The following is a 21,258-nucleotide window of genomic DNA, read 5'->3' as shown; positions in this document are numbered from 1 at the left end:
TAGCTGACATGTACATTTGAAAAGCAAAAGAAGGTAATAAAAAACCCAAAGGGGTACTTATCTGTATTGGACAGCCGACACAACGAACAAACGGATTCCTGGAGCTGGCGATCAGAGGTCCATAGGTCACTGCATCAGAAAAGTTCTGAAGGGGGTATGTGCAGACGTCACTTTTATAGCCAACATCAGTTTATGGTCTTGACAAGCAATGTAGCATGTAGCCCTGCTCTTAAGACTTTGTATACTGGCTGGATGTCCAGAGCTGCATCTCAACTGTTATGAATACTGCAACATGAGAATAGAAGAACATTTAGGCAATACCTTTTCATACCAGCAAAACACAATGCAGACTTAAAAGTAATTCAAATAAAATACTAAGAGCAACACATTGTAAAGATGCCAGAATGTAGAAAGTATGAAAATAGCTGTTTTTTTCATGGAAAGACTGCACATAACAGGTTCTATCACTGTAGCCTGGTCTATATATGCTCTTGCAAAATTCTAGTAGCTTTCTTGTAGATAAACTAGCAATGACTCCATGCAATAATACATTTTTAATTGCAAATTTTAACTATTTTATAGTAACCGACAGCCAGCACCTTCCTCCCACATAATGCATTCAGACTATGTCCGTAGTTAATACAGTACAGGTCATTCTGTATTTTAACTTAGCGCAAACATCGTAAGAGTTCAAGGTTTTGTGAACTGTCTAACAAAATGTGCATCTCTGATCACCTTTCAGGCCCTTCCTCAGTGGTCCTAGAAAGAGGAGTATGCTGTTTTACTTCTGCAGCAATTGCAGAATGCCCGGGTCTTTCCCCAATATCACACACATTTTTCTTTTTTCCAATTAGAGCTTTCTGCTTCTGCCGACTAATGATCTTCAGCTTCCTAGGGGGAAAACAGTGCCTGGCATGTCCCTCCAGCACATAAAACCTCCCTTGTGGGATTAGGACAGCACAACTCCTCTTACCTTTCGGGTTACTCCAGACTGACCGACTTTGCTTTCTGTGGCTCCCAAAACTTTATGTGCATGTGGTGGGTTACTGTGAGTATAAAACATTGCAGAAAAAGACCATTTGGAACTAGTTTTCTCTTCAACAAGCTATGAATTTCAGTTATGACCATTTTTATTGCAAACAAACCATTTTACATAGTCAATGTTTACTTAATCCAGTTAAAGTACTACAGATGAACTCAGTTTTATAAATTATCCTGAGGAGCACAGTAAGTGAAAATTGACATTGCCTCTAGTCTTTTGTCTGTAGCAATACTTTTATAAAACTCATCTCTATTCTAGAGTAAAACGTAGCACCTCTTAAAAGGATTACAAGCATTTGGTGGGGAATAATAGGTACCCATCTTGTATTTAGTGGGGTTTGGAACTGAATAATTACACTGAAACCACTCTTCCCAGTGATGACTACTATTGATTGTAAACTGACCAACAATGTAGCAAAGCACAGCTGGCCAGGGTACCCCAAAAACAGAGGGACAGCAGGGACACTATCCCCCTCTAAACATGTGCGTACACACACCCACAATCACATCCAAACCCAAAACATACTTAACAACTATTTTAACTATGTTACTAATTAAATAATTTATATTCTCACAGATTTAAATCAACCCCACTGAAACAGTAGTACTGCTGTTCAATGTATCCATCTTTTCCAAATTATCATTGACATTGCCTTAGCCTATTCTTTATAACAACTTTCAGACTGTGAAACAACCAGCAAATATAAATGATAATGCATGAACGCAGTTGCTTTAATAGAGTATCACCTATGTAAGTTGGGATGAAATCACTATATCTTCTACCCATTCTTCTAATTTTTCATATACATTTCTAAACAAATACAAATTCAGCAGCAGCCTAAGACCCAAATGTACATGTTCTGTGACTAGTAGGAAAGAAATCTGCACCTCCCATACACTGCTTTATACCATACTGCCCGACAATCACTGCAGGACATTAGAGAATGCAGTGGCAGTAGTGGTGTTACATGTGTTTGCCAGGGTATGCTTGGTATGTGTTGGGAACATGTTAAACGCTCAGGCATGCATATATGGCTAATAAACTCAGACAGTAAATCATAAACCGAAAACACACCTAGTCCAATCACATTAAATCTAGAACTTCATATATGGCAAAATACTCCCACAAAACTCATTTTTTTGCAGCAGGTAATCCCCCCCAGCCCTTACTTAAATATACTAACTCTACAGACATGCAACTGTGGATGAAAGAGAAAACCCCTCACAGAGTAAATCACTGCTAGTGCACAAACACAAACTTCTAGACTTCTAGAGAAAGAACAGTAAAAGTGACAGCAAGCATTAGCAAGGTACAAATATTGATCAACACTAACTTGCATTCTTATTCCTAAGATCCAAAAATCACACCAGTAGTGATTTTTATAGCCTTACACAATTTTTCTTTCAAAAAGGCTACTAGTCTAATGGTATTAACATGATCAACAAAGGAGAGAGAGCGGTAGACAAGTAAATAAATATAATGGGATTCTGCCATTTTCAATGAAATGTGTTTTACATCAATTTCAAAACTTTTTTTTCCAGACGAAATGTGATGTAAATCAAATGTTTTATATATATATATATATATATATATATATATATATATATATGTGTGTGTGTGTGTGTGTGTGTGTGTATGTCTATATTATATATATATATATATATATATATATATATATATATATATGTGTGTGTGTGTGTGTGTGTGTGTGTATATATATATATATATATATATATATATATATATATATATATATATATATATATATATATATAAAATATATATGTGTGTGTATGTATATATATATATATATATATATATATATATATATATAAATATATAATATATATGTGTGTGTGTGTGTGTGTATATATATATATATATATATATATATATATATATATATATATATATATATAAAGAAAAAGAGAGAGCAAGACAGATATAAACAGGTACAGCAAAGGCTGCAGAAGGTGTAAAGTGATGGTATAAAAATACAACTGCAAACATTTGAAAGATGACTGTCTCAGCGGTACACAACATACTTCTTAACCTCTTAAGCACGAGAAATCTGGACAAACCTCAAAATAACGGGACAAAGGCCTAATAGGATGGGATTTTAAATGTTGCTCTTATAAAATTAGAAAGATGCTAGAATAACCAGATTTGTGTTAGTATGCGGTTTCTGAATAATATGAAGTGTGAAACTCAAAAGTCTTTCACTATTTAGTGACTTCAGTCCTCAATGATTTCCCAAAGACCAGAAATTTTATGAGGAACTGACCATAAATATATGAGAAAAATCTGGGCATACTGCAAAAAGCTGTACAGTTGAGAGGTAATGTACTACATGGAGAAGCATTCCAATATATTACATGATAAAAGCATAGACTAGCAAATGTATAATATATGAGAAAAATATCAGTAAGGTTTTGCACAAATTTATGCAGCATAATTTTACACAACAAATTGTTTACGGAAACAAAGTGAGAGTGGATCTACTTACTGTGTGAGGTCCTCACATTGACATGGATACAATTCTAAGTATGGCCAACCACTTTTCTAAACAAAAAAAATTACTTTAAGTCTGCATTTTTAAGGATTATTTGGAAATGAAACAGTTCAACCCAAGATGGCAGTATCACAACAGAATGAGGACTTGCGTGTGTGAAAATGGTCTTAATATGACTGGCAGAAAAGCATCTTTCAAAGTCTGTCCATGCAAAGAGGGAAATTTCCTTTCCCTAGAGGTGCTCTAACTATAGAGTTGATTATAAATAGGAGGAACTGGGGGCACAGGTCCCTGCATGAGTATGGAGGGCATTTGACCCACAAAAACTTCCATTTCTTTTCTAATACCTATTTTATCCAATTCTAGGTCACTCAAATGTTAAAAGCTAATCCTGGATAAGGCACCAGATCACTGGACAGAAGAAACAAACAGATGCACACCTATATGCACTTTGTAGGATGACAAAGATGGCGCTAGGATCCACCACATAACGCAAGCACTCAGGTCACTCCAAAGCAAATACAAATATGACTCAGTCATTGTACATGCTGGTGTGAATGACCTGAGACGTACCTCCCTGGACTACATGAAAAGAGACATAGAGGAGCTCTCTGATCATGTAGCCCAGGCTGGTATGACCCTGACCTTGAGCAGCATCTTACCCTCACCTAGAATGATGCCACAGTACAAAGACAAAATGATCGATTTTAACAATTGGCTAAAATTGTGGTGTCATTCAAAGGGGATCCAGTGTCTGTCAGCCTGGGAGGACATGCTCGACAAGCCACGTTGCTTCACTAGGGACGGCTTGCACCTGTCACCACTGGGCTTTCAGATATTGGCAAAGGCTCTTGCCACCCCCATAGTGCCTTTTTTAGGCAAGGCTCAAAAGTCAAACCCACCCCCATAGACAGCACAAGGAACAAGAAACTAAGGGTAATGCTGCTAAACGCCAGAAGTCTTAACCTCAAGATGCACGCACTCGAAGCTCTCCTCAGTATGGAGAACATCGATATCTGTGCAGTGACAGACACCTGGTTCAAGGCTCCAGAGAGCACCCCAGCACTACCAGGCTATACCTCATATCATGCTTTTCGGCCCGAAAACCAGGACCGAACCACAAAAGGAGGGGGAGTTTCCATATTTATCAAGGATATCCACACCTCCAGGTTAGTGGCATTGCACGAAGTATCGGAGTCCATCCATGTGCAACTAACAGTGGGCAAGACTGCTTTTCAGTTTATAGCATCCTACAGACCACCCTCTCAAAGTCAGGAATCCCATTCTGCTTTCCTGAAAACATTGGAGAAAATGAAGATCTCTCCGAACACCATTATACTGGGTGACTTCAACTACCCAAACATTGACTGGAAGCACTACTCAAGCCCTAGCACCTTAGCCCAAAGATTCCTGGAAATTATAAACTCAAATGCTATGGAACAACTAGTCACCACTCCCACAAGAGGGGACAACATACTAGACCTGATCATTACCAACATGGGGACTCTATGCTCCACACCAGAAGTATATCCCTCATTGGTAAGATCAGACCATAAATTAATTTCACTGGATGTCCACATCCTGACCCCACCCCCAGCCCAGAAAACAACAGTGAAAAACTTCTCAAAAGCGAACTTCTCACTTCTCATAACCGAAGTGGAACCCTTCAAGGCCCCAGGGCCAGTGGAAACTACAGCCCAAACTGCAAAATCCTATATAAATGCATTCTACGGACATCTCCAGGAATGCATGGATCATGCTATCTCAAACAAAACCAAGACCCAATCATCCAAAGGCAGGCGTCCAGTCTGGTGGATCCCTGCCATAAATAAACTGTACAACAGAAGGAGGAAGCTACTACATGATAGAGCAAAATCCCTAATAGGGAAGGCATCTCTGATCAGTACTAGCAAAAAATTACAATCCCTCATAAAATCCTCCAAGGCCAGCTTCGAGAGAAAAATTGCACAGGACACCAAAGACAATCATAAGGTTTTTTTCAGTTATGTTAGAAACCTAGGATGCAACTCCCAGACTTGTTCTGAGTTGATTCTAAACGACAAAAAATACACTGAACCCACAAACATCACCAATATCCTGGCAGACAGGTTCAGTGCAAACTCCCCCCGCCCAAAAGAGCAAGTATCTATCCCGGCAGAGGGCTGCCTCCCAAACATCTCAGATGTTCAGGTGAAGGCTGCCCTCTCCAAAGCAAAAAACACTGCTTCCATGGGACCAGATGGCGTCCCAGGTTGTGTCCTACATGAACTACAAGAGGAACTAATCCCTCAAATAAAACAGCTATACAATCTCAGCCTCACTACAGGATATGTGCCCACAGAATGGCGTACAGCAACAGTGGTCCCACTCCACAAAGGTGGAGCCTCTACGGACCCTGGAAACTATCACCCCATAAGCCTGACTAGCTTAGTCTGCAAGGCTATGGAGAGGATCATCATGGAGCTCAAACAAAGACATTGGGGACCTACAGACACTAGATCCTACCCAGTTCGGCTTTGTCAAGGGCAGATCCTGCCTTTTGAACCTGGTTGACTTCTTTGAAACAGTCACCAAAGCCATAGATGAAGGGAAGGTAGTCCACACAGCCTATCTGGACCTTGCAAAGGCATTTGACACAATACCCCACTCGGGCATCATAGATATGCTATCCGGCTTAAATATAAACCCCTATGTCACAAGATGAGTCGCAAACTGGCTCAAAGACAGAACCCACAGAGTGAGAGTTGCTGGAGCCATGTCAGACTCAAAACTGGTCACAAGTGGCGTCCCACAGGGTTCTGTCCTGGGACCACTTTTGTTTGGTATATACATTTCCGAGGTACAGGCAAACGTGGGAGGTCTATGGCTCACCAAGTTTGCAGACGAGTGCAAACTGGGCGCCATAATCAACTCTCCAGCTGACATAAACATCCTTCAAAAATGTCTCACAGAGACAGATAACTGGTGCCAGCGCCATGGTTTAAAGCTAAATTTATTTATTTATTTATTTTATTTTACATTTGTTGACCGGGCTAGTCTAGCTGGATACATGTCCATTTTCAGTAGAGGCCCGAGGAGTTAAGCTCCAGAGTTTAAGAAGAAGTACATTTGCGATATTACAAGAAAGTAAGGGTGACAATATGCAAAGAGTACACACAAATTGAGCCAAAAAATTACAAGCAAGGTTATACAGTTAACATCATAAAAAAAATTTACATTTTAAAAATATATATATTTTTTTTTTTTTTTTTTTTTTTTTTTTTATTTGAGGGGGAGGTAAATGCCAAAAAATGTATAGTCATACCCTTTGGCAAAAACAATGTGCCCACAAATTACCACATAGGCGGAAACCCATTAAGTACAGAGAAAGTTATTAGGGACCTGGGGACCCAAGTTGATAGCAATCTCTCCTTTGAAAACCACATTGCCAAAGTGGTTAGAAAGACCTTCTACATAGCCCACCTCATCACGAAGGGTTATACATCTAGATCAAGAGAGGTAATCGTGCCCTTTATTCATCCCTCATCAGGCCCATCATAGAATACAATGCCCTTTTGGGATGTACCTTACCCGACACCTGCAGCAATTAGAAAGACCCCAAAAGTATCTCACCAAGAGGATCAAGGGTCTCAAACAGATGCCATATACTGCTCGGTTAAAAAAACTCCAGCTCTACTCAGTTGCATACCGCCTACTTCGAGGCGATCTATGCCTGGCATACAAAGCTATGTCAAATCCAGAATTAATGGACATGCTCCACCTCAGTAAATCTAAATCCCTTAGAGCCACACACTCGAGGGACTTGAACCTAAGCACAGAAATAAATAGAACTTGCTGGAGGGACAGGTTCATAACCCAGAGGCTCCCTTCGCTCTCGAATAGAATTCCAGTTCATGTGAGGCAGAGCACCTCACTGAATCTCTTCAAGAAGAATCTCGATAAGTGGATGCGGGATCGTAGGTTTGTCCCAGGGATTACTCCTGTGTCACTATTAGACAGAGGCACAGTAAACTAAACCTTAAAAAGGGCACAGTATACTCAAATCAAGGGGTGGCGTAAGCCATACAGAATCGGGCTAGGCTTATAATTGCCCCAGGGCAGATAGCCTAGTATGAACCTATGAACCTATAAAATACCCTAACTCTATGTTTTTGGGATAAGGGAAACATTAAGTTCCTGACAATACACATAAGGAACAAGCAATACCTTGGATGATCATTTTGCCTAATGCATCTCTTTCAGATATAGGTAGAAACTGAAATATCACTTCCATAAGGTACATACACTGTGGAAGATGACTAAGTCACCTAATATATGTCTTAGGGATAAGGGTAGAAAAGTACATTTTTGTAAATAAAACTTACAACAGTAGATGCTGTAATAAATTACTACTGCAGTAGCCAAAGCATAATGGGTTATACCCTGCCTGGGATATGACCATAGGACAGCTTCTCAAAGTGTTAGGGCACCTTCCACATCCCCTATACACACAGACAGATATAGATACACACTTGTAGCACAAATAGGTAAATGGTGGGGGGGGGGATACTGGAAGAGGATGGCTATTACAAGAATGACCTATTAGAAAATCTATTGTTATGGTACCAGCTATACTGTGTTCAACATCATGATCATTGCTGCAGTAGTGAAAAATAACTGGGAAAATTACCATAGCTAAATGGAATAGGGAGGGGGAATCAATCAGGAATCCAACAAACCCTGGAGAATGGTCCTTGCAAAACCTGCTCTGGACACAGAGAAAGACAGTCAAATCTGTAATACTTGGTAAAAGTATGTACTGAGGACTAAGCAGCTGTCTCTGGAATACTTGCAGACTATACCACTTTCCAAAATGCCACTAAAGAAACCAAATAACCATTAGAATGGGCTCTGATTCATCATGGTGAGTATAACAGAAAGAAACAACATGTGAAAGCCATCTTCAGATGTTGTTTAGAAACTGTTTTTTTTTTTTTTAGCTTCATAAGAAAAAATACCTCCTCAGCCTTCCTAAAGGATTCGGTCCTTTTCGAGTAGTATCTGAGCTGTCTGTACACATCCAAAGTATGTAAAATCGCCTCTCCCTCATTCTTGGGTTCTGGATAAAACACAGGGAGACTAATGAATTGAATCTTTGTGACTATTTTAGGCATGAAAGCCAGATTTGTTCGTAAAGAATCTCCATTCTTGTGAAAGCTAAGATTAGGCAGGGTTGATTCACCATAAGGGCTTGTAATTCAGATACCCTTCAAGCAGATGTCAAATCAATATGGAGGACAGTCTTCCTTGTCATGAACCTTAATTCTGTTTTAAGAGCTTGTTCAAATGGACTAATAGTGCACTTTTCAAGCACAAAACTGAGTTCCCAAGGAGGAGGAGTCAGTTTCATATGAGGATGAATTTTGAATACTCGTTTCAAGAACTGTTTAATCTGATGACATGAAGAAAGATTGGCATCTAAAAACTGATCACCAGAGATGGCTGACAAATTAACTTTGATAGAAAAATATACTACTCCAGAAGACAGTAACTCACTCAAATAATCTAACACCAGAAGGCACATGTACTTAAAAGGATCCTGGTTCTTAGAGTCAGTAGCATAGCTAGGGTGGAGCAAGAGGGCCAAACTGCCCCAGGTGTAAAGTGTTGGGGTGGAGTGGTCAGCCAATCTCGATCTCTCTTTAATGCAATACTGGCTTTTAAAAGATGGTATTGCATTTGTGGTTAAACCCAAGTGCTGCAGTCCTCCATGTTTGGTCTAAACTGTAGCAACTGCTTGAAAAAATATGTTTTGTCTAGTGGGATGTAAGAGGCTTTCAAGAATCAAACTGATCTGGGCAGCCATTTCCAGAGCTATCATAGCAAGTCTGCAAAGGAGGGTGGACTTGTCCACCCTGGCTGTTCAAGTACCACAATACTGTGGTGTTGTCTGTGATCATTTGAAGATGTCCTGGTGTCCAGAGATGGTTTAGGGCTTTCAGAGCACTGATTACCAAAATCAACTATGACATTTATGTTCTTTTGTCTGTCTTGCTTGTTCCACAATCCTTGTGTTTTTATCTTGTGACATTCCACCCATGCAATGTCTGAGGCATCTGTTGGGAGGGGGGGGGGCTGAAGAATGGGAATTCTGGATTGGGAGAGAGATGGGTCCTCCATCAAAGTAATTCCCTTTTCACAAAAGGGAACACTGGAACTTAAACTTTGTGGATGCTGATGCTATTACCACTCAGATAGTACAGTTGTATACACTTACCATAAATGTAGATGTTCAAGAGTATTCTCTGTTGCAGTCATCACATTTGTGTTATCTGCTTGCAGTAGCCCTCAGTCGGCCTGATTAACAAAGTTTTGGGTTCTACATTGGTTGCTGTCTCCTCGTCCGTGACATTAGGTCGTCAGGGGTATAAAAAATGCAGCCGGCGTCATTACATCAGTTTTTCTTGCCCCGATGTCAGGTGCCCCACTAATGGGAAGCAATTAAATCTATAAAAATACAAGATTATACCTCCAACAAAAAAGCAAATACACCAAAAAGCTTTTAAGCATTGTAAAGGAGAGAAGAGGTATAGCCAAAATATGTCAGGGGGCTGGAGGGAGAGTAACCAGGACTGCAACAGTGAATACACTCGAACATCTACATTTACGGTAAGTGTACACAACTGTACTATGTTCTTCATGTTTCACTGCTGCAGTCATCACATTTGGGTAGATTCCCAAAGCTAAAGATGGGAGGAGGAATTTAGATAGCATTAGGACCAGCTAGAAGGCCATGCAAGATTGCAGTGGCAAAGCCAGCTCTGGATTTAGAGAAAATTGGCAAATGGTAATGCTTGGTGAAAGTATGTACAGAACTCCAGGTAGCAGCTTCTAGGATATCCCTGGTAGGTACACCTCTGAGAAAGGCTGTAGAGGTAGACGCAAGCCCTGGTTGAGTGGGGTCTGATCCCCTGTGGGATAGGTTTTCCATGGTGCTTATAGCGGAAATGAATGCAATGGCCTATCCATTTGGAGATGCTTTGCTTTGAATTAGCCTTTCCCCTCTGTCCCTGCAGCAAATGTCACCAGCAGTTGTTCAGATTTCCTTTGAGGTTTAGTCCTGCCAAGTGGAATCTAAATTGTCTGTGCACATCTAAGGAGTGCAGTATCCATTCCCCTTTGTTCTGCGGATTAGGAAAGAAGGTTGGCAAATGAATGGACTGATTAAGGGCCACACTGGATACCCCCTTTGGCATGAAAGAGGGACTGGTCTTGAAGGACACCCTGTCCGCATGAAAAATAATGAAAGGCTCCACTGCCATAAGGGCCTGTAATTCAGATACCCTTCTTGCTGAAGTAATTGCTAAAAGGAAAGCTGTTTTCCAAGAAAGGAATTTTAAATCTGCAGTAGCAGCTGGCTCAAAAGGAGGAAGGGTGAGTTTCTCCAATACAAAGTTAAGGTCCCAAGCTGGAGTTGGAGCTCTCCTGGGTGGTCTTAAATTTTTGGCCCCTCTGAGGAACTGCTTGAGCAGTGGATGAGAGAAGAGGGGGAGGTTCTGTGTTATAATGTGCTGAAATGGCTGAGGCATGAATTTTTATTGAAGAAAAAGACAGGCCCTTGTGAAGCATCTCAGTTAAGTATTGTAAAATCTGAGGTAAATTGGGCACTGCTGTGCTCATCCCTTGAGAATGGTTCCAGGCACAGAATCTTTTCCATTTTTCAGCATAAGATTTTCTACTACTAGGCCTCCTTGCCACTAAAATGATATTCATCACTGGTTTACTGAGGGATGGTAAAGGAAAGATTAGGTAATTAGCCAGGCTGCTAGGTTCAGTGTTTGAAGCTAAGGGTGCAGAATCTGGTTCTCCTGCTGAGACAGCAGGGTAGGAGTCTGAGGCAGGTACCATGGGGTCCACAGTGACACACTGCGCAGGAGGGGGTACCAGTGTTGGTGTGGCCAGTATGGTGCAATCAAAATCGTCCTTGGTTTGTCTTGTTTAATCTTTAGTAGTACTTTGGACAGCAGAGGCTGAGGAGGAAGGGCATAAACGGTTAGGTTTTTCCAGCTGAAAGGCAGAGCATCCACTTTACAAGCTTGTCTGTGGGGAGTCCTTGTGCAAAATTTTTCCAATTGATAGTTCTGGGGGGAGGCAAACAGGTCTGTATCTGGGCTCCCCCATTTGCTTGTCAACATGTTGAAAATCCTTGGTTCCAGTTTTCACTCGTGTGGGTCCATGAGATTTCTGCTTAGTCCGTCTGCCAGTGTATTTAGTTTTCCTGGCAGGAATTGAGCTTGTAGATGCACTTGGTAGCTCAAGGCTGTGTTCCACAATACCATGGCTAGACTGCAGAGGGAGTAAGAATGCGTACCCCCCCCCCCCCGCTTGTTTATGTACCACATAACAGTGGTGTTGTCTGTCTTTACCATTAATTGTCCTGGAAGAATGTGGTCCTTGAAGGCTGTCAGAGCATTTTGTACAGCTAACATTTCTTTTAGATTGATGTGCAGGTGCAGGTGCATGTGACATGGGTTCCATTTGCCCTGAATGCACTTCCCTGCCAGGTTTGCACCCCCCATTCATAGTCTGATGCATCTGTTGATAGGGTTTGGGTGGCAGGGGGTAGTGTGAATGGTAGTCCCTTGTTTTGGTGGCAGGTCTCTGCCCACCAAAGGAACTCTAGGCATAGGCAAGGTATGATAGGAATCATTGCTTTTAGATACTGAGAATGTTGACACCATATGCTTTTTAGATACCACTGCAGTTTCCTCATATGCAGTCTTGCATATGGAATTAGAAGAATGCAGGAGGCCATGAACCCCAAGGCTTGTAGTATTTGCCTTGCAGATAGGGTTTTTTTTGTGGCTAATTGTTTGAAGTAGGTTGTCAAGTGAATTTGTTTCTCTGGTGTGAGGAAAGCCATCTTTTTGTTGTGTCTTTCAGCTTTTCCCGGTTAGGGGTCGCACAGCGGAACTCTGGTCCGCTAATGATTGGCAGTAGAATTTTACGTGCCGAGTTGCCAGCCCTGACGCACAACCTTCAATGAAGGTACGCCCATTCATGCATGTCTCCACACAGAAGACACTCTAGCTGAGAATCGAACAGGACAATGTCTTACTGTGAGGCGACAATGCTACCGCAGCACTAGGAAGTTGTATTCAAGCTTGCTCCCAGGAATATAATTTGTTGATAGGGTACCAGGTGGGATTTCTTTTCGTTTATGGTGTACCCCAGACAAGTTAGCGCCCTTTGTACAAAAGCCAGATTTTTTGCCTGAATTAGACAATCATTCAGGTATGGGTATATTTGAATACTTCTTTGCCTGCAAAATATAATGACTGGAGCTAGGCACTTTATGAATACCCTGAGCGCAGCAGATAAGCCAAAGGGCAGTGCAGAGAACTGATAGTGCGTGTAGCCTGCTTTGAAGCGTAGGTATCTTCTACAAGATTCCCTGATTGGGATGTACACGTATGCTTCCTTTAAATCTAGTGTTGCCAACCCGGCATCTTTGCCTAGCATAGGGAGCAACTGGTGAAGAGTCAGCATATTGAATTTTTGAATCACCAAAAAGGTGTTTAGAATAGACAGGTCCAGGATCGGAAGCCATGAATTGTCTTTTCTGGGTAACAGGAAAAGTCTTGAGTAGAAACCTTCTCCCTTTTCCTCTTCTGGTACCAACTCAATAGCCCCTATGCTTAAGAGAGAGAGTACTTGCTTTTGGGCCTCTACCCACTGATTTGGAGGTAGATCCGGCCAACCACTTTGAGTTGGTAGCTTGTGAAAGTGAAATCTGTATCCTTGGGACACTATATTTAAAACCTATTTGTCCTGGGTAATGAATCCCCAGTTCTTTGCATGAAGTGCAACCCCCCCCCCCCCCAAAAGGGGCAGTTAGTTGAGAAGTGCTTGGAAGTTTTAAAAAAAAGTAATTGAGACAGTTTACCACAGGGGGGAGTTTTATTACTCCCAGGTTTGGAAGTGGAGGCCCCCCACTGCTTAGTCCTGTGCGTACCCCTGGGACTGAAGCCTGGATGCTCTGCTGGATTTGGGTTTGGACTGACAAGGTCTGAATGAGGCAGAAAAGGAACAATTCTTAGAAGGCCAATGCCTACTAAATCTCGAAGGTTGAACTTGGATAAAACGGTTTGCATTGATTTAGCTTTTTTCCTCTAACTTTTTAGGAAATTCTTCTGCCTTGTTGCCAAACAGGCAGTCCTGATTTAAGGGGGCATCCAGTAATTTTGCTTTAACATAATCTGGCAAGCCAAGCATGCCTTCTAAGTACAGACCCAGTTACAGCAGCCCTGCAAGATGCCTCTAGTGAATCAAAACCACACTGCAACTTGTTCAGCAGAATGCATTAAATCCTGTAAATCTTTATTTTCAGCACAATCAGGAATCAACATCATTTTCTGTTTAAGCAATCCAATAATATGATGCTGATACTTTAACATATGAAACTGTCAATTCAAGGCCCTAATGGCCAAAGTTACAGAAGTGTATACCTTCTTACCCCATCTATCCAGCGCCCTGCAGTCTCTATCAGAGGTGGTAGGATTTTTGGCAGTAGAAGCTTTAATTCCCTTGGGTCCCTGTGAAATGGTTTCAGGATCCACAGTAGGATTTTTGAAAAGAAACTTGTCAGAGTCAGGAACCCTGTAATATCTATCAGGTTTTCTGGGAGCAGGAGGTAAAGAGTCAGGGGCCATACTAGATTCCAAAAAGGCATCATCAACAATGTCCAGTACAGGAGGTATAGCTAAAGGGCCTGTGCTGGGGCAGGAGTAAGAAATCCCTAAGCCTCTTTTTAGAATCAGAAAAACCCTGACTTTCCCAACGAAAATGCTCCCTGAGAGTATGCAAAGTTTCACCAAAAAAAAGAAATCCTCTGGGGGAGAAGCAGAGGGAATAGAGTCCTCAGCATCAGAATCCTCATAGGTAGATAAGGGTAAATCCTGGTCAGAGGAAACATAAAATTCAGAATCCTGGTCAGAAGTATAAGCAAACTCAGTCCTAGGTCTCTTAGAGGGGGAAGGTTGGCTTCCCCTGATTAAAGTAATAAGGTCTTCAGTCATTCTCATCATTTGTTTTGTAGGCACAGAGGCCTGACCATGCGGTCTGGGCATCAGTTTTCTATGCATGGTTCGAGTTTTAGGCCTTGAAGAAGAAGATGGCGATGGTTTAATATGCAAGTCAGTAGGCCTGAATACACCCTCAGAAGCCGGTGCCTGCACAGCGGCTCCGGACCCATCGAAGGTAGAGACAGCCGCAGGTTCCACAGTTGAAGCATCTCGTGGCATACCAGACTCTGAATGGGTCTCAGTAGAGGCCTGCGAATCTGAAGTAGCAGGTATCAGGGGCTGCGAAAGTGCCTCACTGAGTACCGGCACCTCGGTGGCCTGTCTGCTTTTATCTTTGCATATTTTCAGAATGTCGGTAGTCGGATGGCTTACCGAAGACATATCGGGATAATTAAACCAAGCACCAAAATATTTAGAAGCAAAAAAATATACCGAAGATGGATAGTTTGTGGTTTAAATAAGGCAAAAAACTGACAGTGAGGTACGTCGAGTTCAGGGCCTAGGCAAGGAATACAGTATGAATGAAAATCTTTATGAGGTATTTGCTTTCCACAAGAAATGCAATTATTTACTTTTACTGACATCGGTTTAGAGCAAGAAAAAGTTTCCCCAACGGGGTACTTAGCTTTTAGTTGAAGACTTTGGTTCTGAAACTCGAAAATGAAAATTTCCGGAGTGGGCCGACCGGCACTTGCGAACTGCTTCTGTTTTGGGCACCACACAGCATGAAAGACTGATGTAATGACGTCGGCTGCATGTTTTATACCCCTGATGACCTGACATGGAAGAGAAGACAGCAACCAATGTAGGACCCAAGAATTTGTTAATCAGGCCGACTGAGGGCTACTGCAAGAGATAACCCAAATGTGATGACTGCAACAGTGAAACACAAAGAACATCTGAGGAACCACTGAACTTTCCCCATGTGAAGCCTGGCTAAGGGAATCATGATGATCATAGCCATGAATCCTAATATCCAGAGGTACTCTATGGCAGAGACTAGAGTCTGGAAAAATTCAGAAAGATCTCTCTATACAAATCTACTTTATCCTGAGAAAGAGAGAACATTAGTCCATGAGAAGGAATGAGAGAAGATTTTGGCAAATTTGGTTGAAACCTCAGATTGAATTTTGTCAGGACCTTTCTTCTCAAAGGATCCTGACACTTGGCAGTGGAGTCTGCATATACAAGGCTGTCATCTGAATACGGGAAAGGTATACATGTCTAAGTCTACAGTATGTAATTACTGGGGCCAGACACTTTATAAATGTGCTTGGAGTGGTAGATAACCTAAACAGTAAGACAGAGAACTGATATTGAGATACAAGTGCAAAGAATCTTAAGAAATGTCTGAACTGGTTGCAACTTGGGATATGATGACAGGCATCCTTCAGGTCCAGAGTTATCAAGTAACTGAGACAAGGTATAAGGGGTAGCAAGGTTGGGAGAGATAGTATCTTGAAAGGTTGTACCTCTACATGCAGGCTGAGAAAAGAAAAGAAAGATCCAACACTGGTCTCCATGTCTTGCTATTCTTTGGAACTGGTCCAGATTACATATGAATATGCTTCACATGGATGGGTGTCTCACAATTAGGTCTGCACATTATTGTGTAGAGCCTTTGAGGTTATAGACATAGCTAAAGAAATCCAGGATCTAAATAGTTGAGATTATTTGAATCCAGAGTGGAAAGTGAAAGTATAGACTGGTAGACAAGTTTAAAGAACAGAGGACCTCTGTGACACTGTTCAAAAGGAACCTGTGTGAGTGGATGGGTCACTGTAAATTCTTACCAGAAATAGCACCAACAACTCTCCTGGACATGGTTCATAGGTTCATACTAGGCTATCAGCCCTAGGGCCTATACAAGCCTAGCCATAACAATTCCCTGGCTATTTCTTCCTACAATATTTACTTCCCTGGACCCCTGTCTAGCACGGCGACTGACGTGATTCCCAGAGTGGGCAGTCATTACTAAATGCAATCTTGGGTATTAACTAACATTTCTATAACATTACAATGGGATGAAACAGCCAGGCATGAAATGACCTCCGGGTCGATAACCTAGTAATTATCCTACGAACTGCCAGGGTAGGAAGAAGAAGAGGAAGAAGAGGCATGTAGTCATTCACACTTTTTGGGATGTCCCTAATTCTGGGAAGTTCCTTCTTTCTTGTTGCAGTTTCTGTGACATTGTCTACTGAAATTCTTTTATGTTTTCCCTGCTGAGTTTGTCTTTTTGTTTAACATTACAAAGGGCCCAGAATCGAAGGGAATGCTTTTCCTAAGGCTGTTAGAGGGTGTGGGTAGGGGCTGAAAAATATCAGAAAAAGTCTGGAATCACCTTTCCTGTCTCAAACTTTTTCAGTACTTCTGCAACAGAAGGGCCAAAAAGAACATCTATTTTTCAAGGGGACAAGTAAGAATTTCAAACTTCACCTATGCTTAATTTGTGTGAAAAAAGTTATACTGAAAAGTTACTTTGCTACTTGAATGAACAAGAATTAATAGACTTACATTTTTAGAATTAAGTGACATAGTTGTTATGCACAAATATAAGAGTAATCTTAGGGTGATGCTAACACACAATAAGTGCCTGTGGTGTAGAATGTTACAAAACAACATTGTCACATTTTAAAACTTATACTCTTAAACAAATGCTAACTGAATAGACTGATATGAATACAACAGAATGCAGAATTTAAAGTAAACATATGTTATAGAGAGTAGAATAAAATATTTGTGTTAGACACAGTAAAAAAGGAACTGTCCTATATAGAAAATATCAGTTTTTTAAATTTTTGTTCAGATAAAGGAAATGCAAGGAATATATGCTTAATAAATTTATAGACTGCATTTAAAAAAATATATACTTTGCAATATGCACTTCATATACTGCCTGCTACATAGGAAAGACAAAGGTGAAACTCATAAAATGTGTCAAGTAAACGTGAACTGTGTAACAGAAAATGTGATGGTCTAAACATTATAGCTGCTTTTTACTTTTTTATTTCAGTAAAAAAAAAAAAAAAAAAAAATTTTTTTTCCATTTCCAGCAAAAGAGATTTACTACCTTCATCTACATACCGCTCTGAAGACTACTTAAGTACATTCACTTGTCATGGGCATTAAGGGGGGTTTCTCCAATAAAAGCACTCTCTCAACACAAGTGCAAAGCCTGCATTCAAACATTAACCTAGTAGAGTCGTAACATGGATATAAAAGGGCTCTAGAAAGCTATTACACTAAAGAGGCAGGAGCAAGGGTAGCAAAAAAGATGCAGAGTTAAAGGGTCAACAACAAGGACTAAGAAAGAAAAGCTGTGTAAAATCTTAGCATAACCATAGATGTCCTTCTATTCCATGTTGCAGTATTCTACATATGGGTTTACCCTTCAGTCTCGCATATGTACGGCCAGTATCCAAAAGCTTTCAGTCCTGGTGCATGAGACGTCTCACATGGATGAGAGCTCGTGGGCCATAAAGGTGATGTTGGCACACACCAGCCCTCAGAACATTAGCCCCAGTCGGAGCCAGTCCTGTAAGGGCAATGCCATATCACTGCCATTCAAAAGGGGAAGTAATTAGCTGACAAGAGGGGATGGAGGGTGGGAAGGAATACTGCAACATAGAAGAGAAGGACATCTATGGTTATAGTACGATTTTACACAACTTTTCTATGTCCTTAACAGTATCTGCATATCGGTGAGTGCCAAAGCTCACTGAGTTTGGGGTGGTGGTCTAGAGGCAGACTCCAGGAATTCATGAAGGGTAGCCAGAGCTCTGGGATAGAAAGGATACAAAAAGCTGGTCAGCCTGTCTGATGGACTTGGTGTTGTGCAGGAAGAATCTGATTTGCCTGTGAACATCCAAGGAATGCAGCACTCTCTCACCATCTCCTTGTGGGTTTGGGAAAAAAAAAAAGGGAAAATGTATGGTCTGACTGAGGGACAGGTCTTTAACTGCCTTGGGCATGAAGGATGGGTTTGTCCTGAAGGTAACCCTGTCCTTGTGGAAAACTAGGAAGGAAGGTGTAGCCATAAGGGCTTGGAGTTCGGACACTCCCCTGGCTGAGGCTAGGGCCACTAATAGAACAGTTTTCCAAGTACAGTGCTTTAATGAGGCTTTGTCTGCTGGCTCAAAGGGAGGTAACCTAAGCTTCTCTAGCACGTAGTTGAGGTCCCAAGGTGAGGCAATGGGTTTCCTGGGGGGCCTATGGTGCAATACCCCTTTGAGGACGAGTTTGCAAGGGGGTCTGGATGCTAATGTGGGATCCTGAGGCAGACAAGCTGAAACAGCAGACAGATGGGCTTTGATGGATGGGTAAGCCAGTCCCGTCTGTAGTAGCTCACACAAATAAGACAGCAGTAGAAGGGGTTTGCTGAGAAGTGGATCCAACTGTCTTTTATGACACCAAATAGTGAATCAGTTCCACTTGGAGATATATGATTTTCTAGTATTTGGTTTACTGGCCTCCTGCAGGACTTTGAGCAAGTCCTCATTGCACAGGTGTCTAAATGGGATCAGAATCCTATCAGCCACAGGGCAGGTGCAGGATCTACCATTGTGGATGGATTAGTGACCCCTTGTTCTGTGTAAGAACGTCCACTCTGGGGGGGTTGCCCTTGGACAAGTGTAGGAGTAAGAAGAACCAGTACTCTCTGGGCCAGTAGGAAGTCACCAGCAAGATTTTCGGGTTGCCCTGTTGAATTTTCAGCAGGGCCTTCTGAATGAGTGGGAAGGGGGCGGGGGAATGCATATAGATATTTCTGCTTCCATGAAATTGAGAAGGCATTTGTTGCCAGTGCCTGTGGTTCGGGTGTCCTGGTGCAAAACCAGGAAGTTGCCTGTTGATGGTGGAGGCAAATGGGTCTACTAGTGTATACCCCACCTGTGGACAAGATCCAAGGAGACATCTCTGTGCAGCATCCATTCATGGTTGTTTGTGCTAGTTCTGCTCAAATAATCTGCCTGTATGTTGTGTAGAGAGTAAATGTAGGTCACCTGCAGGGAGATTCCATGTGAGGTAGCCAATTCCCAGACCAGAAGGGCTAGCCTGCAGAACAGGTAGGGCTTGGTCCCTCCCTGCTTGTTGATATACCTCAGAACATTGGTGTTGTCTGTGTATATCAGAAGTGTCCCCTGTTACAAGAAAGGTTCTAATGCCTGGAGGGCTAGAAGGATTGCCCTCATCTCTCTGGCATTTATGTGTTCTGATTTGAGGTGATTTGGCCACAGGTCTTGCACCTGTCAGTGTCTGAGGGAGGCTCTCCATCCCAGGTATGAGGCGTCTGTGTGCATGACCTGAGTGGGTTGCAGTGGTTGGAGAGGGTGGCCTAAGTTGCACTTTACCCGAGCCAACCACCATAGTATTTCCTTTTTAAGCAGGGTAGAAGTAGCACAATGTGCTCCACAGGCTGGTTGTGTTGCTTCCAGGTAGACCGCAGGTACCACTGCAGCTTCCTTATGTGTAAGCCTTGCTAAAGGAAGCATGTAGGTGTAGAATGACAAGGCCACATCCTGGAACACTTGTGCATGTTACTTAGCAACATCTCCCTTAGTATGCACCCCAAGCAAATTGAGAAAACACTGTATATATTTTTTTTATTCTTCAGCTTTTCAATGTATACTTTCCAAATGTCACCAGGCTTTAAAAAAAATCAAAACAGAGTTAAAGAAAAAAAAAAAAAAAAAGAACTAAGAAGTCCATACAAATCAAGGGATATGGCTTGGAAAAACATGAAAACAGTTCCCAGCCTCTTCTCATTCGTCTTCAAAATCTTGTCTAAAAAGTAACAAGAAAACTTCATCAGAATCATTTAAAGCTCATTAAAAATACTCCAAAATAGTTATGGAACCTCATTGGTTACATCATTTGGTACCCTGCAAAGAAAAGACAAAAATGAATGCACCACCAAATTTCGCCAATCTCCACAAATAGTGAAGTACATTCCATGCTGCAAATAAGCGACAAACACTCTTAAATACAGATCTAAGCACCTAATTAACCTATTAAAACAATTCCATTTGCTAACAATCAAGGAATCAGTCTCCGGGTTAGCAAAAGGGGTTTTAAAGGTAGACTTTCATTCAAGCCAAATCCTTTGTCAGCCTTTAGAGTTATAATCCAGTGTAATTCCTCTTTTTCTATCCTGTTCTGAATACTCCCTCCCCTGGGATTCACATTAAAAGTACATAGTACCATAAACTCAAATGTATGTCCTTTTTGCTTAACATGTTTACTCAGAGCATTGGTAGGCACATCCCTTCTTATGTCTCTTAAATGCTCTAATACCCTGTCTTTTAACCTCCTGGCTGTCATTCTTCCATAGAAACTCGGAATTTTTTACATGTAGCCAAAATAAACCAGACCTGTACTGGTGCACCCAGCATGCAAGTTCAACTTAAACATTAAGAGTGTTTGTCATTTGTATATTTCATGGTCTGATGAAGTTTTGTACGAAAGTGCTTACCTCGAGTCTTGGAATAAATTAATACTTTTCTTAAAGCCTTGGTTGTCATATTTTCAGCTTGGACTATGCCCTGCAAACAAACGCCTTCTAGACAAAGACAATTCCCACCAAATTTAGGAACCTATCCACATTAGACTTCTGAACAGAATTCTCTATGCTTCCTTCAATC

The 21,258-nt window shown here is 41.5% G+C and overlaps 1 protein-coding gene across 1 annotated transcript in view; it reads right to left on the bottom strand.

The window, feature by feature from the left end:
• Window positions 1–21,258, bottom strand: part of ITGAV (integrin subunit alpha V) — a 1,332,605-nt gene that overhangs the window by 443,054 nt on the left and 868,293 nt on the right. The gene's annotated exons all lie outside the window — the stretch shown is intronic.

This window comes from Protopterus annectens, chromosome 6.part0 (assembly GCF_019279795.1).
Source record: "Protopterus annectens isolate FY-2018-M chromosome 6.part0, PAN1.0, whole genome shotgun sequence".
In the NCBI taxonomy this organism is placed as follows: Eukaryota; Metazoa; Chordata; order Ceratodontiformes; family Protopteridae; genus Protopterus; species Protopterus annectens.
The sequence above is the reverse complement of the archived record's forward strand: the minus strand, read 5'-3'. Positions and strand labels throughout refer to the sequence as shown.